This window comes from Pseudorca crassidens, chromosome 7 (assembly GCF_039906515.1).
Source record: "Pseudorca crassidens isolate mPseCra1 chromosome 7, mPseCra1.hap1, whole genome shotgun sequence".
Classification (NCBI taxonomy): domain Eukaryota; kingdom Metazoa; phylum Chordata; class Mammalia; order Artiodactyla; family Delphinidae; genus Pseudorca; species Pseudorca crassidens.
This window is the reverse complement of record NC_090302.1, coordinates 46,924,607-46,949,729: the sequence shown is the minus strand read 5'-3', so window position 1 is coordinate 46,949,729 and position 25,123 is coordinate 46,924,607. Positions and strand designations below refer to the sequence as shown.

Sequence of the window (25,123 nt, the reverse complement as noted above, 5' to 3'; positions counted from 1 at the left end):
TTCACCAGAAAAGTCTAGGGAAAATTATTCTAGTCATAGCCTGCTAATTCATTGGCCTGATTGTCAGAGCTCCCATGACAGTTCACTCTCTTGGGAGGCTGGTGTGGGGCTCTGCTTATCCAAGGGGGAGGTCAAGGCCTCCTTGGCAACAGGGAATGAGTTGCAAGGGGGTTGTGGAAAGAAATTCTTTTCAATTCAACCTGTAAGTAGATCTGGACATAATGGCCTCATCTGGCTCCTCTAAGTCTCTCTTTCCCCCTTCTTTTTAAAGGGCAAATCTTATCCCTAACTCTTTCATTATTTGCTTGTGGTTTCCTTGCCAAAGATGCGTGGAGGTAAGCACTATGATGAGGATGGGAGTTAAGGGTTTTTGAATGAAGAGTTTACGTTTCAAAGGACTTGAAATTTATATTTCAAATGTCACTTCCCAATGAGCCTTTACACGTAAACAAAACATGATCAACAGACTTGGAAGGTGAGGAATAGCTTGCATGTTTGACTCCTGTTGCATTCCTGTGCTATACTGCCTGTAACATTTTTTTTCTTTTTTTTTTTTTTTTTTTGCAGTACACAGGCCTCTTACTGTTGTGGCCTCTCCCGTTGCGGAGCACAGGCTCCGGACGCGCAGGCTCAGCGGCCATGGCTCACGGGCCCAGCCACTCCGCGGCACGTGGGATCTTCCCAGACCAGGACACGAACCCGTGTCCCCTGCATCGGCAGGCGGACTCTCAACCACTGTGCCCCCAGGGAAGCCCCTGTAACATTTTTTAATAGATTCTATAGTTACCTTGTAAATATCACCATTGAGTATATTATATTTAAAAACATTCTTTTGTTAGGTGTAGAAGTTTAAAAAGTACTATTATTTTTAAAAATCTGGTTTTGGCATTTTTTCATATTTTAGGATATTAGAAGCCTCTAAAATGGAAATTTTGTGAGCAGTTCTCAGCATTTGAGAAGCCCTTCCTGGGGCAATAACTTTTACCCTGTGTGGAAAGGTGTGGAGGATAATTCTGTGAGTGCTCAGAGGGGTTTGAAAAGTTGGAAACGAACACTCGTGCATTGAGCACGTTTTGTTGTGCTTAGCACCATACTAGGGGCTACACATTCTACATTTAATCATGGAGAATTGCCTGGAATGAGGCCTGAGAACACAAAGTCCTGGAGGAGATGATTTGAGCTGTCAGCAGAAGGGAAACTGCAGTATGTGGGACTTAAAAACAGCTTGCATGGGGTATGGGATAAGGGTAGAGGGAAAAAAATCTTGGCAAATTTATTCTGCACAAATACTTGTGTCATCCTCATTTGTGTAGACTTTGTGACTTTTTCCCTGGGTTCATCTGGTTGGCAGATGGATGTAAATGCCTTTTAGCCTCAAAGAAGGCACACAGAAGGCACGTACGAATCTTGGCTGTGTGATAAACAGAAGCTGAGCTTCAGAGAATTTCTGGTATGTGTGCGTGTTTGTGTGCACGCGAGCATGTATGCACGCGTTGGGGCTGAACGTACCACTGGTTTAAATCTGATTTTCAACTGGGAAGATTTCACGTACTTCTTTAGTGTGGCCCAAGTGAATATAATTTTGGCAGTGAAAAGTAGAGCATGTTCCAAAAGTTCTTTTCTTTTGCCATCAGGGATAGCAGTACTTTTATTTATAGTAATTTCAGGTCCCCAAATACCTTCAGCAGTATTAATGGAGCAAACAACAAAAAAAATTAAGCAGCAGATGATTAGATCATGTGTTATTTTATTGAGTACTTTATTTTCTTGCCTTTGGAAAATACAGGCCTTCTTTTCTCAACTGTGGTAATAGCTAATTCTTTTTATTTTAAAACATCTTTATTGGAGTATCATTGCTTTACAATGGTGTGTTAGTTTCTGCTTTAGAACAGAGTGAATCAGCTATACATATACTTATATCCCCATATCTCCTCCCTTTTGCATCTCCCTCCCACCTTCCCTATCCCCCCTGAGCTGATCTCCCTCTGCTATGTGGCTGCTTCCCACTAGCTATCTATTTTACACTTGGTAGTATATATAAATCCATGCCACTCTCTCACTTCGTCCCAGCTTAGCCTTCCCCCTCCCCATGTCCTCAAGTCCATTCTCTACATCTGCATCTTTATTCCTGTCCTGCCCCTAGGTTCTTCATAACAATTTTTTTTAAGATTCCATATATATGTGTTAGCATACAGTATTTACTTTTCTCTTTCTGACTTACTTCACTCTGTATGACAGGATCTAGGTCCATCCACCTCACTACAAATAACTCAATTTTGTTTCTTTTTATGGCAGAGTAATATTCCATTGTATATATGTGCCACTTCTTCTTTATCCATTCATCTGTCGATGGACACTTAGGTTGCTTCCATGTCCTGGCTATTGCTGCTACTTTACCAAATTCATTGATTAGCTCTAGTACTTTTCTGGTAGAGTCTTTTGGATTCTCTATGTATAGTGTCATGTCATCTGCAAACAGTGACAGTTTTACTTCTTCTTTTCTGATTTGGATTCCTTTTATCTCTTTTTCGTCTCTGATTGTTGTGGCTAAAACTTCTAAAACTATGTTGAATAATAGTGGTGAGAGTGGGCAACTTTGTCTTGTTCCAGATCTTAGTGGACATGGTTTCAGTTTTTCACCATTGAGAATGATGTTGGCTGTGGTTTTGTCATATATGGCCTTTATTATGTTGAGGTAAGTTCCCTCTATGCCTACTTTCTGGAGGGTTTTTATCATAAATGGGTGTTGAATTTTGTCAAAAGCTTTTTCTGCATCTCTTGAGATGATCATACGGTTTTTCTCCTTCAATTTGTTAATATGGTGTATCACATTGATTGATTTGCGTATATTGAAGAATCCTTGCATTCCTGGGATAAACCCCACTTGATCATGGTGTATGATCCTTTTAATGTGCTGTTGGATTCTCTTTGTTAATATTTTGTTGAGGATTTTTGCATCTATGTTCATCAGTGATGTTGGCCTGTAGTTTTCTTTCTTTATGACATCTTGGTCTGGTTTTGGTATCAAGGTGATGGTGGCCTCGTAGAATGAGTTTGGGAATGTTCCTGCCTCTGCTATATTTTGGAAGCGTTTGAGAAGGATAGGTCTTAGCTCTCCTCTAAATATGTGATAGAATTGGTCTGTGAAGCCATCTGTTCCTAGGCTTTTGTTTGTTGGAAGATTTTTAATCACAGTCTCAGTTTCAGTGCTTGTGATTGGTCTGTTTATATTTTCTATTTCTTCCTGATATAATTTTTTTCTAAGATTTATTTAAAAGGAATATTCTTGCCTGTGCAACAAGAATATGGACAGTACAATTGACCTTGTCTCTTACTCTTGATGATTTAAAGAAAAATACATACATAAGAATCAAATCCTTTGAATTTGTTAATATTTATTATAATGGAAATATACATGGAATGGTAATATACATGAAATGAAGCTATATTGGAAACATACAGCAGTAACTAGAAAAATGTCTATTATTTATTGAGCAACTACTATATACTACATTCTTTCATATACTCATTACCTAATTTATATTCAAAGAATCCTATTAAGGTATGTTTTAGGATCACCATTTGTTCCAGTTTTGTCTCAAAAATATTAGGTAATTACTCCAAGGACTCTGAATAGCAAAGCTGGGAGCTTGAACCTAAGTTCGGCCAACTCTGAAGTTTATATTCTTTCCACTCAAACATGCTGCCCCTTAAAGTCATGCAATTACTGGTAATGACACTCAGTTCTATCACTAGGAAGGCAACTGTGTTTATTAGTCAACACTGTTCATATTCAAAGAACCATTTACTGAACTTCTGCTTTCTTCTAGACATGATGATAAATGATGTGGAATCTAGAGATCAAAGATGAGGTGTCCCTGCCTTCACAGAACCCACAGGTTAGTGGGAAAGTCTAGGAAGAATATTAATGATTATGGTGCAGGATGTTAGACATTATGAGAAATATAACAACAAGCTACTACTAGAGCCTGGAAAAGACCACAGGCTCTGTGTGCATGTGTGGTGTGTGTGGTGTGTTTGACTGAGGTAAGATAAAGGACATTCAAATGGAACAGCACGTGCAAAGTAAAGTGATGGAGAACATATGGCTTATATGAAAAACTGAAAATTGTTTGGTTTACCTGGAACATAGTGGTAATGGGTGGCAGAGTGATGGGAAATGAGAATAAAAGGTTTTGAGAGGGACTTCCCTGGTGGTCCAGTGGCTAAGACTTTGCGTTTCCACTGCAGGGGGGCACAGGTTTGATCCCTGGTAGGGGAACTAAGATCCCACATGCTGCATGGCCAAAAAAAAAGCCTTTGAGAATGGTGAAATCAAGGATTTTACTTTCTGTATGGCCATAAACTTTCAAAATTGTCTTGATAAGATAAATATTTTCCTTCCTATCTTTTGAAGACACACTGTACTATCATAGTATTTTCCCAAAGAGGAAATGCAATTAGCACACAAGTATATGGGAAAAATAGTCTTATTGGTAATCAAAGTAAAGAAAAATATTAACCCAACCAAAGGATGAAACTAATAAAAATATCCAGTATTGATAAGTATAAGATGAGCTAGGCATATTTGTATTTTGCTGATTGTTCTATAAACTGGTCCAACACTTTTGTAAAGTTAAATATATATTAAGATATTTTAAATGTTTATGCCCTTTGAATCAATGGCACTAGTTTTGGAACTCTGTAATAAGAGAGCTATAAATATTTATTGCAAGTTTCTTTAACGGTGAACCATTAGAATCAGCCTAAGTCGCCAGAGTGCATCACTTTGATGCAACTTAAGGTACCATTAAAAATTATGTTTATGAATAGCATATAAAATGCATTTAACACAATTCTAGCTAAAAAAGTAGGATACTGAAATTGTATATATACATATATATATATACATACACACACATATATATCCCTTCTCCCACTCCCCTACACCATATAAAACTATGCATTTTGTGTATATACACACACACACACACATTTGTATCCCCTGTCTTCCACTCCCCTAACACCCAATAAAAGTATACATTAAAAAAGAAACTGGAAATAAATCCACAGAATGTTAATGGTGGTAGTTGGGTTTTAGTGATAGGACTATGGGGAATTTTTTCTTTTTCCTTTTTTTTTTTTCTTTTATGCATTTTCCATATATTCTTTAATGATTGTTTAACTGTCAGAAATAGTACTAAATATTTTGTTAATGAATAGGAAAAGATGCTTGTAGAGTCCAGTTTTATTTTTTTGTTTCCTGTTGTCTGGTAAACTATTCTCAGATAGACCTGGCCCGCAATTATCCGCAAGGGGATAATTCTTTTAAAAAATTCCCAGTATTGGCAAACTTTCTCTTGGAATAGCTCTGCTGAACTCAAATGAGATCTTTTCTCCCTAAGCTACTTGCCCTTCTGTTTTTCTGGAAAGATGGAATTCATGAAAAATTACAGTCTACAGTCTACAAATTGCTATGTACTACAGGGTCTATTAAAGAATATGACATTTTATTTTGCGAACTATATCTCCCAGGCTACAATGCCCCATAGCTAGTCTCACATCAAATGCAACCTTCCTGAACAGTCGTTTTCTCAAAGCTCCTGTCTCTTTAGAAAGTAAGTTGTTAGGGAAAGCAGAAAGTAATTTGTTAGGGAGAGCAGGTGGCTCTGAAAACATCAGCCATCCACACACTCTACCTCTTTGAGAATAGTGAATCTGAACAAGTGTCTCCTTGTCAAGGATGAACAATCACAAAAGATGTTAATGAAGCCCATAAAAATAAGAGCAGGGTGTAAGAAAACGTGACCATTATGAAATAGCACAAAGCTATGAGGAAAGAACAAGCCGGATGAGAAGATACCAAGTGAGACTGAAAGAGATGGGAGAGATAGTAAAGACTGACAAGGAACTAAAGTAATGCAAAAACAATAAAACATTCATGCCAAGGGAGTAAAGAGTCAATGATGCATATACTCTCATGGAAAACAAACTTGAGAAATTTTTGCAGAACATAGAATAAAAGGACGAGAAGATGGAAAAGGAAAAGGTCATGGATATAGAGGGCAAAGAATGGAGTTTAAGCTAAAGCTAAGAACTTTAAGTACTCCTAAGGAACCAACAAAGATAATATAAACAGAATAAATATTAAAAATATAATGGAATAAAATGACTCTGTTGAAAGAAGTCAAAGTATGTAGATTGAAAAGGTTCACAGATTCTAGTAAAAAGCATTCAGAACAACCCCCCCCCCAAAGAAATACTGCAAAGTCCATTCTTACAACTACATTAATTATTAGGATTTAAAAAATAAGTGCTCAGGAAGTAGAAAAAATTTTCCAATAAAGGAACTAAAATTAAACTCTTTCTTATGTAACTCTAAATTCCAGAAGAACTTGGAGATATATCTGCAAGCTTTGCAAGAGGCTGGATTAAGATGTGGATATTCGGGACTACCCTGGTGGCACAGTGGGTAAGAATCCACCTGCCAGTGCAGGGGACACGGGTTCGACCCCTGGTCCAGGAGGATCCCATATGCCGCGGAGCAACTAAGCCCGTGCGCCACAACTACTGAGCCTGCGCTTTGGAGCCCCCGAGCCACAACTGCTGAGGCCCGCGTGCCTAGAGCCCAAGCTCTGCAAAAAGAGAAGCCACCACAATGAGAAGCCCAGCAATGAGAAGCCCACGCACCGCAATGAAGGGTAGCCCCCCACTCACCGCAACTAGAGAAAGTGCACGTGCAGCAACGAAGACCCAATGCAGCCAAAAAAAAATTTTTTTAAGTAGATATTCAAAATTAGGTAAGCACACTTTCATTGACAAAGGTGGTAGAAAGATGTACTTTTAGAAGTAGAAGTTCTCTACCCCTATATACTTTTCTGCAAAATATAAGATAAAATATAAATAAAATGGGCTTGACAGTGTACATTAATCACTGACAGATGATTCAAAAACATAATTTAATAACAAGAATGTTAGCATTTAAAAGATGTGTAGAATTTTTCCTTATCCAATTTGCTCAACAAATTTGTGGATCCATAATAACTTGATATATTTTGTTGCTTAAAGGGGAAGCTTGGCCTTACCTTTTCTGTTTTTGCTCTTTTCATGGTACAGGAAATATATTTTTGCTAACCAGTTATTCACTTCATGTTTAAAGTGGCCTTTGTTGCCCTTTTGTATGGCTGTTGTGTTAGGTCAAAGGTAGTTTCCTGCCACATGCCTAGGCCACTTTTATTTATTTATTTATTTACAGTACGCGGGCCTCTAACTGTTGTGGCCTCTCCCGTTGCGGAGCACAGGCTCCGGACGCGCAGGCTCAGCGGCCATGGCTCACGGGCCCAGCCGCTCCGCGGCATGTGGGATCTTCCCGGACCGGGACACGAACCCGTGTCCCCTGCATCGGCAGGCAGACTCTCAACCACTGTGCCACCAGGGAAGCCCTTAGGCCACTTTTAAATGATGTGGCACTGCCCTCAGTTCCTACTGTGGGGACCACATGCTTTGTCCTACTTGGGTGCAGCCAAAATTGGACCATGGTGGGCACCTGACCCATGACCACCAAATTATAGGTGATTAAAAGAATGGGAGCTGAGTCAGACTGTCTAGGTCCTAATCTAAGGTTTGCCACTTGACTTTGATCTTCATTTTCTTCTTTCATAAAATGAGCTTAATGATTATTCCTATTTGATTTGTTTGAAGTAAGGATTTAGAGTTAAACCATATGCTGTTTGGTACATGATACCTAATCCTGTTGCATGTTATTGTTATTATTATTATTTGAAAAGATGGGGTAAGTCAATCAAATTCTCTCTCCTCTTTTGAATTTGATTTGGGAAAATCAGAATCAGGCAGCTAGCAATGGGAATAAGAGTTTAAAGCATGCATAGAGAGGAGCTATGAGATAGAGTTGCCAGAGGTGATGGCAATCTGGAGTTCACAGATAGGGGAAACTAGATTAAGCGGATTGTGTCTTTAGGCAAATCTGATATAAACCCAGGCAGAGTCACATCACCTCGCTGAATGCGTGCCCTACCACAGTTGTTTTTAGCACATATACATTCACCCCTTAGAGACAGTTTCTCTCTTCTATGACTGCTGGACCTTTTAGCTTCACTAAATAGGGTAGCTCCCTGTTACGGACTGAATGTTTGTATTCCCAGAAAATTCATATGCTGAAATCCTCATAATGTGATGATATTAGGAGGTGGGTGGGAGGGCCTTTGGATGGTGATTAGATCATCAGGGTAGAACCCTCATGAATGGGATTACTGCCCTTATAAAAGAGACTACAGAGAGGTCTCAAGTCCTCTTTCTGCCAGGTGAGAATAAAATGGGAAGACTGCAGTATGCAACTAGGAGAGGGCTCTCATCAGAACCCAACCATGTTGACACCCGAGCGAACTATGAGAAATAAATTTAGCCTCCAGAACTGTGAGAAATAAATTTCTGTTGTTTAAGCCACCCAGTCTGTGGTACTTTGTTATAGTGGCCTGAACAGACTAAGATACTCTCATTATACAGGGAAATCTGCCAGAGTTAAAGGTAAGAAAAGGGAACCTGGGATCCAGAATAGGGTTGAAGTGATCTTCCATTCTTCCTTTGATGTCTAGTCTGCCTTCTGTCTCTGCCAAGCAACAGAATAAAGACCAAGCTTCTACCCATAGCAGGCAAGGCCTGCCCTGATGTGAGGATGGGCCAGCTGAAAGGAGCCTTACTAAGTGCATTTGGTAAAGAAATTTGTGTACATTTCAATTAGTAACATATCTAACTTGTTTGGACTTGTACAATTTCTAAGAATAATTATGAAAAATGAGGTCATTCAAAAGGCTCATTTTCTAAGATTTCAGTATATAGTTAGCAATGTGGTATGGAATAAATAAAATGGCACAGTTTGGGGGTTGGTGCCTTGTACATTTCTGTCCCAGATCTTTCCAGTGCTTTTAATTCTTTCAATAATAAAGAATACAGCAACGTGTGGATCTTTGAATCTATGGTATATAGTAACTGTCAGCCTAGAGCAGTGGTTCTCAACCAGGGATGTTTTTTGTCTCCTGCAGACATTTGTCAATGTCTGGAGAGTTTTGGTTGTCATAACTTGGGGGCTTGCGATTGGCATCTAGTGGGCAGAGGCCAGGGATGTTGCTAAATATCCTACGATTTAGAGGATGATCCCCCCACAAAGAGAATTATTTTGTCAAATATGTCAATAGGGCCAATATTGAGAAACTCTGCCCTAAAAAAAGAAGTCTAGAACTTCTATTGAATGTTCTTTTATTCAATCAACTAATGAGAAGAAATATGGGGGAGACAAGCAAAAACATCAGCAGCCCTCCGTGGCGTTCAGAGTTCCTCAGGTCTGGAGCATTTCAGATGTTTGCTGTTTACCAATGACGACCAATTTGTTTATTTTCTAAAGTTCAGAGATTTCACAGGGACATATTATTAAACTGCCTATTATTTTCTCTTTTCACAAGCCTATTTTAATGGCCTAGTATTGACATGTCTGGCATAGAGATCTTATTGTTCTGAGTGCTGGATCTATTTTCACTTACTCAAGATTTTCCTAGTCAATACATCCTTTGACCTGAAAATTCAAGAAGTAGAAATCCTACCCATGGTTCTGCCCTGTCTCTGTCCCCAGTTGGCAGGTCTTCTACAAGCTCTTCAGTGTACTTTGGATATAGTACCTCCTATCGGTTTCATAATTAGAACGCTTTATTCCTCTGAACTGTTTAATTTTTTAAGTTAATCTCTCTGGTTAGCCATAAACATTCAATTCTGAATTATTCTTCTAGTGTCAGAATAGAGGTCTAAATTATTACAGTATTAGAAGACTAATCAAGATCACCAAGAAAACCTCATGAATATCCCACTGTGCCTTACCTAGCATCTGATAGGATCAGATATATCTTGAAAATTTGCCTGACAAACATGTTGACATATAGTTTTATTAACGAATCCTAGAAAGTCAGTGGAAAAATCCCTTCTATTCTAAGTTGTTCAGGCCACATTCTTGGATATAGGGGATTCTGCATAAACATCTTCACAACTGGAAAAGTATAAGAGAATGAGTATTCCATTAATAAGGAATTCCTGATATTTTAAAAATATAGTCTAGCACAGAAATTACTACTTAGTAATTTTTTAAAACATCTTTATTGGAGTATAATTGCTTTACAGTTAGTTTCTGCTGTATAACAAAATGAATCAGCTATATTCATACATATATCCCCATATCCCCTCCTCTTGCATCTCCCTCCCACCCTCCTTATCCCATCCCTCTAGGTGGTCGCAAAGCACCAAGCTGATCTCCCCATTCTCCCTGTGCTATGTGGCTGCTTCCCAATAGCTAGCTATTTTACATTTGGTAGTGTATATAAGTCCATGCCACTCTCTCACTTTATCCCAGCTCACCCTTCCCGCTCTCTGTGTCCTCAAGTCCATTCTCTATGTCTGTGTCTTTATTCCTGTCCTGCTCCTAGGTTCATCAGAACCACTATTTTTTTTTTTTTTTTTTTTTAGATTCCATATATATGTGTTAGCATACGGTATTTGTTTTTCTCTTTCTCACTTACTTCATTCTGTATAGCTCGGGGGTAGAACATTTGACTATCTAGTAAATTTTGAAGGGAAATCTGAGGGAAATTTTTTGAATTGCTATAATTTTCAGAGTTTTCTCCTGAAGTAGTGTAGATGATGATCATGTCCCCCATTCTAGAGAACTTACTGTGGTCCCAACTTAAATGCAGCTTCTCAGACAGTCCCTTCCTGGTCTCCTATTTAAAACATATGCCTTAAGCCCCACACCCCATCACCTGCCTATACAAGACCAATATTTATCTATCCTATTACTCTGATTTTCTATCTAAAAGGATCTTATTTTCTCGTACACTAATCTATCATTCCTTGTACACTATAATGTCTGCTTTCATCTCATGAGTAATTAAAGCCTGGAAGCCTGGGAGTTATTTTTGAATCTTCCTTTTCCTTGCTTTTTCCTACAATTCTTTAAATTCACCAGCTAGTCTTGACTATTCTAAGTCCAAATATGTCTTGAAGTCATCTGACTCTCCCAGCGTTCACTGCTGTCATTGTAGTCCAGGGCCCCCATCGATGCTCACTGCACTATAGCAGTCTCCTGTCTGTTGTCCCACTTTACTGCATCCCCATCTCTAACCTATCTGCACAAAGGAGCCGGAAAGAGTTAAATAAAAATACCAACTGTGTTGTTCACTATGCCATTATACTATTCCAGGCCCTGTTATATGTGGGTTCTCAATAGTATTGGCTGAATGAAGGCACAGACAGAAATAAATGAGCAGAGAGAATGAATTGACAGAAAATCTCCTTCTGTCTCATCTTACAGAGGGGGCTAGTGACACTTGTTTAAGGTGGCAGAGCTACTACATGTCAGGTTTGGGACTAAAACCCAATTTTTCTAAGAATGGTCAAGGGTTTCTTTATAGAAAACACAGTCATATCTCCTCATTCCTTTTTTTTTTTTTTTTTTTTTTTTGCGGTACGCGGGCCTCTCACTGCTATGGCCTCTCCCGTTGCGGAGCACAGGCTCCGGACGCGCAGGCCCAGCGGCCATGGCTCACGGGCCCAGCCACTCCGCGGGATGTGGGATCTTCCTGGACCGGGGCACGAACCCGCGTCCCCTGCATCGGCAGGTGGACTCTCAACCACTGTGCCACCAGGGAAGCCCCCTCCTCATTCGTTTTTACTCTTAACGAATTAGTTGCATTTTATTTCACTTTACTGCACAATCATTGTTCATCTGGATTGGAAAATTGATACCCATTTTCTGTAAAAATCATTAAATTACTGAGGAACATAAAGGAGTTAAGAAGCAATTCATAATCCCTCTGAGCATGTAATTTTTACTTTCATCTTCATGCTTTTCTTCTTCATTGTTATTTTTTGCCATAAGTATGCATTTATTTTTATAGTCAGGAAATATAGAGTTATATCAATGTGTTAAGAATTTCATTCATGGGAAATAACTGCTGGTGATATTTTAATGTAATTTATTCTAATGTTTTGTGGGTTTGTTTGCAATTTCTGGGATATGAATTTACATAATGCACAGGAAGATATTTTAAAGAATGCTAACCATAAGTTTAAGAAAGTAGGATTCATAATTTTAAATGTGGTCCACACAATTAATAAATATAGCTTAGCCTACTACTTCTAATCCCTTGAATTTTTATAACAACTGACTTTGACTGCAAAATGTTCACAGTCTTAGAAACCTAATTATTCCTTAGAAAAATCCTTTGAGAAAGGGAAAATAAATTTTGTAGACTTTTTATTAGGTAATGATAGCAATAGCATAACTCTACCTATGTATCTATATATATTTTTAGAAGCCACATTAATATATAAAAAATATTTGACATTTTCCCAAGGATTTTCTCTGCAGAAGTTGTTTTTGGATGTATGTATAAAGCTTTGAAGTAATTTATAAGCTTCTTCTCTGGTCTCCACGTACGTTGGCAGACTTACTCATGTAAAATATATGCTTGAAATTTACTGTAATATTTGTTATTAAAATAAGCAGTCTTATCTAATATGTAGAGGAATAAATTAAAGGAATTTTAACACCAAAGTTATCTTTTCTTAATTAAACAAGGATTGTATTTATTTTAAAATTACATGTCATACTCAAGCTGCCCTCAAATGTAATTTAATTTTCTATTATCTACATTTTAAACTAGCTATTTTTTTTCATTGTTCATCTTTCTTAGTTCTTTAGGCACTATCCACCCCTTCCCCAACTCTAGCAACCAAATTAATTGCATTTTGCATCAAAATAATTTAAAATAGACCAAAGAACCAATTCCATAGGCCAATTTGCAAAAGCATTATGCACCTACATATACAATCAGAAAATGCATTTCTGATAAAATGCATTAAAAATAATATAATATAAATTAATATAATTAAAAAAAATTAAGTGCTTAGCATAATGCCCAGCACAGAAAAAGCACTTGGTACATGTATGTCAATGTCTTTGTAATTGTTATTTTTATTGATGATGTGTATTGGTACTACTAAAGGTTAATGGGATGCCTGTATTATGCATGATAATATTACAGTTAGGGTGACTATATGTCATAGCTGGCCTGGGAAAACCATGGTTTGTGTCCATTGTCCCAGTGTCCTTTACAGCTTAATATTTTAGCACTCTCAAAAGTGTCCTGATTTGGATGATCAATCGCATGGTCACTGATGTATAGTACAAAAGTAACCGTGATGAGAAGGCCCCAAGTACAGTCATCACTCATCTCTTGATTTGGGCTTAACTGTATTCAGGTCTAGTGAGAGGGTGACTGGCCTGAATGACAAGACACTTTCCAAATGTGGGAAAGTATATTTAACATTAATAAACTCATTCCAGTGCCTATCTCCTCTTATGTTTTGTAGATGAAGAATCAGACAACATTTAAGAAACTGAGACCACAAGCCTTTACCTCACCTCACCCTTCCTGTCAGAGTTGTTTTTAGTTGGGATTTGGTTTTGGATGAAAATTTAAATAAATTTCTTAGACATGCCCATCTTTTCGTTTGGCAGACAAGATGGACTAGAATTGGGGTGGTCATAATCATGTTTGTGGTTGTGGCACAAACCAGTGACACTTGAGTGGCAGTCTTTCCCATACCAGCTACTTGTGATTTATTTTGGGGTTGTAGGCACTACTTCCATTCTTGATTTTTTTTTTTTCCTTCAGGGGTTATCCAATCTGTCAACTTAAAAATAGCTATGTAGTCATATACATGTAGTCTGATTGCCACCCTCCAGTTTGATCTATGTATTGCCTCTGTGGTTTGTCTATACACCTCAGTAGGTCTTATAACTTGAAATTGTGCTTTACTATGTGTCTTACATCTTTATGACAATGTCAAATGGATGTACCATGTCAAAGACAGTCTTCTTCACTGTCCTCTATTAGAGAAAGTTCAGTGATGGCTCCAGAATCTCCTGGATTTAGTTCTGGCTGCACAATTCATGAGGCTTAGTGCAAATTGAAAATGTAGAGCCTCATGTTAAAAATTTATTAGGAATTTCAAGGTGGCAACAGCAGAACGTTAAGTCAAGAATGGGGCCCTTCTATTCGTGAGATCCCGTGCAACTGCATAGATATTGTACCATGCAGTTAGCCCTTTCATCTTTCAGTCTCCATTTTCCTTCCAACTGACAATTATGGACCACTCATTATGTATGAGGCACTATGCTTGTTATTTAATATAAAAATAAACTAATTTTTAGATTCTAATATTCCTGCTTTTAGATTTTGATGATTAAGACCCTCATCAGATAGATAAAATAGCACACAAATTGTGGCTATATTTTTGTCGCCTTCAGATCAAACACTTAGCTGTAATTTCCTATTCATCAGTCCTAAGTTGCAGTTCCTCTCCTCCAGATTCTTATGATCTACGTACTAACTATAGGATCCCAGCAGTCCCCGTCTCCCTGTATCTCTAACCGTCCCACACATTGCCTGTTCTATTCCTACAGAGAGATTTATTCATGGCTAGGTAATAGATCATGCTATTAAGGTGTTAGTTGAAATGGGTTTAAAGCAGGGGTTTAAACTCAGATGTCTCCAGGGGTTGGGCAGATAATATGAAATGTTCTTTTTCTGTTGTCAATTAATTTCATTTTTAAAAAGACTCAATATAGGCAGAAAAAAATAACTTCAGCCCAAAGTTAACTTAAGAGTTGTCAGTTTCCAATTTTTCTTTTCAGTCAGATTTACTGGAATATAATTCATATGTAATCAGTTCACTCTTTTAAGTGCATAGTTCTATGAGTTTTGACGAACACCTACATTTGTGTAACAACCACCACAGGCAAGATATAGAATCCCCCAAAATTCCCTTGTGCCTTTTTGTAGTCAATTCCTCCAGCTCCTGAGAACCACTGGTATGTTTTTTTGTCTCTGTAGTTTTGCCTTTTCCAGAATGTCATATAAATGGAACCCTACAGTATGAACCCTTTGGAGACAGACGTCTTTCACTTAGCATAAACATTTGAGATTTATCCATGTTGTATTTGGGTTGTTTCTACCTAATTTTCAAAGATATGTTTCCTACCTTCCTTCCCTCCCTTCTTCCCGTCTTCTATTCTTCCTTTTCTCTTTCCTTCTTACTTTCCCTCTCTCCTTTTGGGTATCAATTGTACAAAAGTAAATTAATCTTGGTATTTGTTTCATAACACACTATTATTATTGGCCCATGCATAGCTTTTATTTTAATAATTTTACTGAGATAAAATTGATATACAATAAACTGTACATACTCAAGTATACAACCTGAAAACTTAGATAGATAGAAACTATCACTGTCACTGTATTTTCTAGAAAATTTTGTAAATTAAATAATACAGCATGTACTTTTTTCTATCTAGCTTCTTTCACTCAGCATGATTATTTTGAGATTCATGTATGTTGTTGTATGTATAAATAGTTCATTCCTTAGTATTATCAAGTAACATTCCATTGTATGGCTGTATCACAATGTGTCTATTAACTTGTTGATAGAGATTTGGATTGTTTTCAGTTTTGGTTACTATAAATATTCATGTAAAAAATCTCTATAGGGACATGTGCTTTCCTTTCTTTTGGTTAAATAAATATCTTAGAGTGAAATAGCTAGGTCATATGGTAAATGTACGTTTAACTTCTCAAGAAGTTGTTAAACTGTTTTCCAAAGTATAGTATGTACCATTTTACATTCCTACCAGCAGTGTATGAGAGTTCTAGTTGGGATTAGCCAGTCTTTTTCATCTTTTCTCCTATACTTGGTATAGCCAGTCTTTTTAATATTAGCCATTTAAATAAATCTGTAGTGGTATCTACTGTGGTTTTAATTGCATTTCTCTAATTACTAGTGATGTTGAGTATCTTTTCCTGTGCTTACTTGCCATCATTGTCTTCTTTGGTGAAATGTCTGTTTAAATTTTTTGCACGTATTTTATTGAATTGTTTGTTTTCTTATTAACTTTTTTTTTTTTTTTTTTGCGGTATGCGGGCCTCTCACTGCTGCGGCCTCTCCCGTTGCGGAGCACAGGCTCCGGACGTGCAGGCTCCGCGGCCATGGCTCACGGGCCCAGCCACTCCGCGGCGTGTGGGATCTTCCCAGGCCAGGGCACGAACCCGTGTCCCCTGCATTGGCAGGCGGACTCTCAACCACTGCGCCACCAGGGAATCCCCTCTTATTAACTTTTGAGAGTTGTTATATATATTCTATTATATATTCTGATTTTGAGTCCTTTTGCAGATGCATGAGTTGCAAATATTTTCTCCTTGTCTGCGATTATGTTTTCATTGTCTTAAAGTACCTTTTGAAGAGCAGACATTCTGAAGTTTAATAAAGTCCAATTTATCAGTTTTTTCTTTTATGGATTGAACATTTGGTATTATATCTAAAAAAAGATGTCTCTGCCTAACCCATAGTCTTCTGTGTTTTCTTCTAAAATTTTTACAATTTTAGATTTTACACTGGTTTACAGTCTATTTTGAGTTAATTTTTGTACATGGTGAGATGCAGATTGAAGTTATTTTTTAAAGTTGAAGTACAGTTGATTTACAATGTTGTGTTAGTTTCTAGTGTATAGCAAAGTAATTCAGTTATACATATATCTACATACTCTTTTTCATATTATTTTCCATTATGGTTTATGACAGGATATTGAATATAGTTTCCTATGCTATACAGTAGGACCTTGTTGTTTATTTATTTTATATAGAGTAGTTTGTATCTGCTAATCCCAAACCCCTACTTTATCCCTCCCCCACCCTCTTTCCCCTTTGATAGCCATAAGATTGATTTCTGTGTCTGTGAGTCTATTTCTGTTTTGTAAATAAGTTCATTTGTGTCATAGTTTAGATTCCACATATAAGTGATATCATATGGTATTTGTCTTTCTCTTTCTGACTTTTGAAGTTCATTTTTTTAATGTATGGACATCCAATTGTTTTGACATAATTTATTGAAAAGACTATTATTTCTCCACTAAATTGTCTTTGTACCTTTGTTAAAAATCCTTTGACCATGTATGTGTGGGTCTATTTCTGGTCTCTCTTTTCTGTTGCAGTGATCCATTTTGTTTCTCTGGATACCAGTATCACATTGTCTTGATTACTGTAGCTTGCTAGTAAGTCTTGAAGTTAGATAGTGTGTGTCCTCCAGCTATTCTCTTCTTTTTCAAAGTTGTTTTTCCAGTTCTAAGTTATTTGCATTTACATATAAATTTTTGGTTTTAGCTTGTTGATTTATTCACTTTTATTGCTATATAACATTCTGTTTTGTAAATATTCCATAATTTTTATATTCCATAATTTATATATTTTTCAAAGTTTTGCTAAGAGTTTCCTATCAAAAACAGTGCTGATAAAATGCATAGTATTTGAATCCTCATGAATATGTACAAGAGTTCCTTCTGCATATTCTTAGTAGTAAATTTGCCAGGTCATAAGTTAAGCAAAAATTTATCTTCACAGGATTTAACTGGATTGTTTTCCAAAGTGGTTGAGCTAATTTATACTCTTATAAGACACATACAACAGATCCTATTTATCCTAATTGTCCAACATTTGGTATTGCAGGCTTAATAATCTTGCCAAACGGTGAAAATTGATACCTGTTGGAGGAGGTCATGAACAGGATATGATCGCTGGTGGACCCATGAGCTGGACTTGGGCAATTGGAGGCTTCTCACCCCCTCCCCTGTCCTTGGAATGTATGTTCTGCCTACAATTCCCATAGCCGGAGCTGTTTTGAGGACATAGCCTTGAGAGAGTAAGGTGTTGAGACCATCTGGAGTGAATATGTGACTGAACCCAGTTAAGGCCTCTATATAAACTCCTAAGATTCTGGCAGGTGGGTGCAGAGATCTACTTGTCTTGTGATGCCCAAGACAAGTTCTCCTGTAAGTTCCCTTGCTTATTAAAATTGCCACCTACCAAGTAGGTGCAAAACCAACCATTGTTGAACTGGGCAGGAGACTGAAGAAATGGATCTTGGAAAAGAGGCATCCATGGGGGAATCCCAGGGTTGGCCATCATCCTTCATGTCAAGAGGGGTTGCTCATATGTTGGATGCTTGTGGACCACCACACGAGTACGGCGATGCCCTGAAAATGCCCACTGGTTTAATGCACTTGCTTGAAGAACTGAGCATAACACAGTGCTGCAAAGGAGAGAAATGAACCGCTGCGCAGTGGGCTGGCCTCTAGGGTGGGCAGTACAGCTTGACACTGATGACCAACCAGAGGCTGAAGCTTGAGTTAGAAAGTTGGAAGAACTGAGGTTAGAGAAGGATGTGCACTGTCCACTGCCCTGCTCGCTTCGGGGCTGGCAGACAAAGTGGGAGAGAAGGATGATTAAGTTGGAGACTTCAGCATGCTGTTTTGCAAGGCCAGGAGGGCTCAAGCTGCCATGGATTAAGGTCTGAGCACCTGTGACAAAGCCCGATTGGGACACTAAGTGGTGGACTCCCTGGGAAAGTGAGGAAAACAAAGGTGGATTTTATGGTGATTGACAGTGAAACTGATGATACACCCCATGTCATTGGACCCGTAATTCAAAGGAAAGCAAAAACACAGCAACAACAATCCCAGCCAGTAAGGCAGCCCCCAGTTCAGGAAACATACCTGATGAGAGAATATATGCTCACTGAGCTTATTGATATAATTATCAAGTTCCAACAAAAGGCCAGGAAAATATCCAGGAATGGTTAGTATGGTTACAGGATTGAGGGGCAGGGGAGAGGGGGCAATGGCATTTCTCTGACTGGGCAGGAGGCAGAAAAAAGAGCAATATCACCACACAGCCTTCTCTCCAGCTCAGGGGTGCTCAGGGGTGAGGGGCAATGGGGAGGTCAAGGCACTCACTCCCTTATAGATTGGATTATTCTATCCTACAGGGAAGCTTGACCCAGTAAGGGGGTCTCTCTGGACATATGAGGCCCTGGATATATTTAGAGGAGGTACAACAAATTCTTAGGGAGTGGGAAATGAGGTAGGCCATCTACGCCCCTGTCTTTGAAGGTCCTGATTGGGCTACATTCACTGCAGGAATGAAAGCCAAGATACTCCAGTATGCCTTCGGTACCTGATATGCGGCACTGATACCCGTCCTGAGCCCAGTCATAACAGGAGACGTTTTTGATGTTGGGCAGGCTACTGCTGATCTGGGGGATACTGACAAATCCCAGGAATAGGTACAGGATGTGGGAAAGACCTAAGACAGAGAGGGAGCTCAAGAAGACAACAGGCTAACCCAATTGGCTGTAAACGGTCTGGTACGAGCAACCCAGAAGCAAATGTGGTTTGACCTCATTGCTGCAGGGATCACACCTGAAAAGATAGACGGGCAACCTAACACTGTGTTAGCTGGCCTGTGGAAAGCCTTAAAAGCTGAACAAGAGTTCAGACCTGCCCCACCTGCCTTACCATCCCTGATGTACCTACTGCTACAGCAGAGGCCTCAGGGATACAGTCCTATTCGGGGTGGGTACCTCCCACTCCCCGGGTGTAGGATATAAGCCAAGATGGCCTCCAAGTGAGGGCCGTTGGGGGCAATTGGAGGCCACATGTTGAGCTCACTATTCACTGGTACCCCAGAAATAAACAAAAGGTGACAGCTCTGATTGATACGTGAGCTGAATATACTCTAATACCTGGTAAACTTCAGGAATTTTCTGGGCCTTTCAGCGCCATCGATGGTTTCCAAGGGCAGTTGGTTATGGTCAGGAAGGTCCCTTTGACACTGCAAATTGGATGTTCTCCCCCACAAGAATATGAGGATTTTATCTCTCCAATACCAGAGAACATATTGGGCACGGACATCCTGCAAGGCCAAACTCCGCAACCTCTATCGGTGAATTCTGCCTCCGGGTTAGAGTAATCAAACCAGTACTGCTGAGGGGAAATGCCAACTGGGAATCAGTAAGCCTACACTTCCCCCTAACGAAGAGTGGTAATTGTCAAGGAAATAGGAGAAACTATCCAAGAACTGCACTGAGTGGGTATTCTACACCATGTCCATAGCACTTTCAACAGCCCATTATGGTCGCTAAAAAAAGGCAGATAGCTCATGGCAGATGATGGCGGATTACTGAGAATTGATCAAAGTTACGCCCCCCATTCATGCAGCTGTGCCCAAACTTGGCACCATCTTAGATAATTTGGCCACAGTCCTAGGAGTGGACCATGCTGTTCTGGACTTAGCAAATACTTTTCTTCAGAATACCTTGGCTGCTGAGTCACAAGTTCAATTTGCTTTCACATGGAAGGCACGATAATGGACTTTTCAAATTCTTCCCTGAGGCTACCTGTACAGCCCCACAAAATGTCATGGGATGGTGCCTGGAGATCTGTCCCTGTTATTCTTCCCCACATCTGTAAAATGGACCCATTGCTTTGATGATATAATGTCGACATATGAAGCCTTGCCTCTGCTGACTTCACACTCTGCAGATTTTGCTGGAACACCTGTGAGCAAGTGTATGGGAGGTGAATACACAGAAAACTGAAGGTGCAGTCACCAATGTAAAGTTTCCGGGAGTCATATGATCAGGTAAGATATGAATTGTCCCAGAGCTATTATGGACAAGGTGCAAGCCTAGCTAATCTGTAAGAACATGAAAAAGGTGCAAGCTTTTATAGGAATTTTGGGGGTTTGGAGGACTTATATTCTCTACCTGGCACAGTGTTTCCATTCCTTATACTGCCTGGTAAAGAAAGGACATGTGTGAGCCTGGAGATCAGAACAATGAGCCACCTTTGAGAGGGCAAACATACTAAGGAGATTAAAGCTCTAGGCATCTCCCAAGCAGGGCTACCATTTGAGTTAGATGTGTCTGTGACTCCAGAAGGTATGCGTTGGGAACTGTAGCAGAGACAACAGAAGGAGAGAGTAGCCCTAGGATTTTGGTCCCAACTCTGGAAGGGGGCAGAAACCTGGTATAGCCCATAGAACAGTGGCTCCTAGCAGCATACACAGCACTCTTCCAGTAGAGCCTCTCACGAAAGAACAGTGTATCATGGTAAGAACTTCTGTTGCTGTCAAGGTTGGATTGCGAATATATTCCACCGACCTACCTCTGCCATAGTTCAAACTCCCACTTTGACTAAGAGGCATGCCTGTTTGCAGAAGAGGACTAACCTGTCCTCCAGCCCACTGTCTCTAGAAATGCAGGTACAAATAGGCCCTATAGAACATGTAGGTTTTCCAAATGCCTCTGTCCCTAGTCCTGTGGCAGCCCCTGTAGGCTGTAGAGGGGGAATAGTGGAAATTGCTGCTGATGCCCAGTAAACAGAGGGGTCTAGTAGGGGCAACCCACCCACATGGACTGCACTTGCTATTCAGCCCAACACTGACACCATCTGGATGGAAACAGGAACAAACCACAGCAGCCAATGGGCTGAACTCAGAACATTTTGGCTGGTGATCACTCATGAGCCCTGGCCATTTCCCTTTGCACTGAAAGTTGGACTGTGGGCAACTGCCCTCCTCTACCTTCTTGGGGTTGACATGGCTGGTGTCACCACTGCACGGAGGGAATTGGAAAGCACTAAAGCAGTACATAAAGGAAGAACAAACTAGAATTAGTACTCTTAATTCATCTGACATTAGCGATATTGATCCAAAAACCTGGCCTGTGGCACACACTATCAGTGGGTATTCTTTTTATGTCAATCAAACTACACAGCCTATCAAATTGCTGACCAGAAGGGTCCTATGAATACCATCATCAGAGCCATGGGTGGCTACACTTAGATTTAGGATGTACTCACCTCGGCTTTTGGACCTGTGAGCACCCATTCACCCCTACACTGGGACCAGAAAAAGCATTTTAAACAGAACCTGCCTTACTGTACCAGGGATATAAGATAGATATCACCAGAACTGCGCATTCTATTACATCAAAACATAGTGACTAGTTTGGTACAGAATGGTCACACCATACAGGTATTTATTGGGGAGACCCAAATGAAACCCAGTGGTTCTGTGGCATGAATCTTTGGCCATGGCTTCCATCTAGGTGGTTCGGCCACTGTACCCTGGGTTTTCCCTGGGCACAGGAGAAAATCTATCCCACAGCAGCAAAAGTTGCCAACCTCCTTCTCAAGGCCAAAAGGGTGCATTCTGTTTTTCATTGGTACGATCATCTGGCTGCCATCTTTGTTCCTTTCATTGGCCTGGAGGATGGTATAACTCACATAAAAGCCCTTATTAAATTCACCCAGCAAGCCTTATGATAGCCGACAGAACCTGTCCTTGCTGAACACTAAAATGTCTCTAACGAGGAAAGCTGTCCTCTGAAATAGGGTGGTCTTGGACAATATTACTGCCTCCCAAGGAGGCACCTGTGCCATTACCCAGGTAGAATGTGTGTGTTCACACCATGCAGCATTTTTACTAAAGCACACGGGGATACAAGTGAACACCCTGAGTAACCCCCACCTAGGGAGCTTAATAAATCAGTGGTTTGGATCATGGGGCTTTTAATGGAAAAAATTGTTTCTTACTTTGTGAATTGTTACCTTAATTTGTGTTTTCTCTTGCACGTGCCCATACTGTTGCTGTGGTATTTGCCTCTAATGTAGCCAGATAGCCGCAAATAAGCCATGCTAATGAAATTTCTTGTTGACCACTCAGGGCACATTGTAGAAAAAGGGTTGCATGTAAAATTGAAAGAGCCAGCAGGAGGGGTGGAGAGCTGGAGGAGCTTGTAGAGAGGATGTGACTGTTGTTGACCCTCAAGCTGGACCTGGGCAATTGGAGGCTCCTTACCCCCTTCCCTGTCCTTGGAAGGTGCATTCTGCCTGTCCTCCCTGTACCAGAGCCGTCTCAAAGACACAGTCCTGCAAGAGCAATGCGTTTCTGAGACCATCTGGACTGAATACAAAACCTAACCCAGTTAAAGCCTCTATATAAACCCTTAACATTCTGCAGGGCAGTGCCGAGATCTACTCGTCTTGCGACCACCAGAGACAAACCTCAAATGTGAGTTCCCTTGTTTATTAAAGCCACCAGCTATGAATCTGGAGTGGCCTGCCTCTTTCTTTGGTCTCCTCTTGCCCTCCATGCATGGAGCCAGTTTCAAATTTCACCCGGGGAACTTCTGAGGTTTAAACTAGCATGCCCCTACCGCTTGTGGTCTTGATTTGCATTCCTCTAGATGACATTGGAACTTTCTTCATATGTCTATTGCCTGTGTGTTCCCTCTTCTGTGAAATTACTGCTGATGTTTCGTTCATTTTTTTGTTCTTACATCTTTATTGGAGTATAATTGCTTTACAATGGTCTGTTAGTTTCTGCTTTATAACAAAGTGAATCAGTTATACATATACATATGTTCCCATATCTCTTCCCTCTTGCGTCTCCCTCCCTCCCACCCTCCCTATCCCACCCCTCTAGGTGGTCACAAAGCACCGAGCTGATCTCCCTGTGCTATGCGGCTGCTTCCCACTAGCTATCTATTTTACATTTGGTAGTGTACATATGTCCATGCCACTCTCTCACTTTGTCACAGCTTACCCTTCCCCCTCCCAATATCCTCAAGTCCAGTAGGTCTGTGTCTTTATTCCTGTCTTACCCCTAGGTTCTTCATGACATTTTTTTTTCTTAAATTCCATATATATGTGTTAGCATATGGTATTTGTCGTTCTCTTTCTGACTAACTTCATTCTGTATGACAGGCTCTAGGTCCATCCACCTCATTACAAATAGCTCAATTTCATTTCTTTTTATGGCTGAGTAATATTCCATTGTATATATGTGCCACATCTTCTTTATCCATTCATCCGATGATGGACACTTAGGTTGTTTCCATCTCCGGACTATTGTAGATAGAGCTGCAATGAACATTTTGGTACAAGACTCTTTTTGAATTATGGTTTTCTCAGGGTATATGCTCAGTAGTGGGATTGCTGGGTCATATAGTAGTTCTATTTGTAGTTTTTTAAAGAACCTCCATACTGTTCTCCATAGCGGCTGTACCAATTCACATTCCCACCAGCAGTGCAAGAGTGTTCACTTTGCTCCACACCCTCTCCAGCATTTATTGTTTCTAGATTTTTTGATGATGGCCATTCTGACTGAGTGAGATGATATCTCATTGTAGTTTTGATTTGCATTTCTCTAATAATTAATGATGTTGAGCATTCTTTCATGTGTTTGTTGGCACTCTGTATATCTTCTTTGGAGAAATGTCTATTTAGGTCTTCTGTCGATTTTTGGATTGGGTTGTTTGTTTTTTTGTTATTCAGCTGCATGAGCTGCTTATAAATTTTGGAGATTAATCCTTTGTCAGTTGCTTCATTTGCAAATATTTTCTCCCATTCTGAGGGTTGTCTTTTGGTCTTGTTTACAGTTTCCTTTGCTGTGCAAAAGCTTTGAAATTTCATTAGGTCCCATTTGTTTATTTTTGTTTTTATTTCCATTTCTCTAGGAGGTGGGTCAAAAAGGATCTTGCTGTGATTTATGTCATAGAGTGTTCTGCCTATGTTTTCCTCTAAGAGTTTGATAGTTTCTGGCCTTACATTTAGGTCTTTAATCCATTTTGAGCTTATTTTTGTGTATGGTGTTAGGGAGTGATCTAATCTCATACTTTTACATGTACCTGTCCAATTTTCCCAGCACCACTTATTGATGAGGCTGTCCTTTCTCCACTGTACATTCCTGCCTCCTTTATCAAAGATAAGGTGACCATATGTACATGGGTTTATCTCTGGGCTTTCTATCCTGTTCCATTGATCTATCTTTCTGTTTTTGTGCCAGTACCATACTATCTTGATTACTGTAGCTTTGTAGTATAGTCTGAAGTCAGGGAGACTGATTCCTCCAGCTCCGTTTTTTGTTCTCAAGATTGCTTTGGCTATTCGTGGTCTTTTTTGTTTCCATACAAATTGTGAAATTTTTTGCTCTAGTTCTGTGAAAAATGCCAGTGGTAGTTTGATAGGGATTGCATTGAATCTGTAGATTGCTTTGCGTAGTAGAGTCATTTTCACAATGTTGATTCTTCCAATCCAAGAACATGGTATATCTCTCCATCTATTTATATCATCTTTAATTTCTTTCATCAGTGTCTTATAGTTTTCTGC

The 25,123-nt window shown here is 39.6% G+C and overlaps 1 protein-coding gene across 5 annotated transcripts in view; it reads left to right on the top strand.

Annotated features, from left to right (window-relative positions):
* The window catches only part of TMC1 (transmembrane channel like 1), a 387,623-nt gene that overhangs the window by 222,410 nt on the left and 140,090 nt on the right, over window positions 1–25,123 (top strand). Inside the window, exons 5-8 of one of the 5 annotated variants that reach the window (XM_067744159.1) lie at window positions 3,831–3,899; window positions 6,390–6,800; window positions 17,619–20,591; window positions 22,974–23,024. The exons of 2 other annotated variants lie outside the window; for them this stretch is intronic. The gene's annotated coding sequence lies outside the window, so the exon portion shown is untranslated. The remainder of the gene's footprint in view (window positions 1–3,830; window positions 3,900–6,389; window positions 6,801–17,618; window positions 20,592–22,973; window positions 23,025–25,123) is intronic. 2 more of the 5 variants (XM_067744157.1, XM_067744158.1) reach the window with 2 other exon arrangements.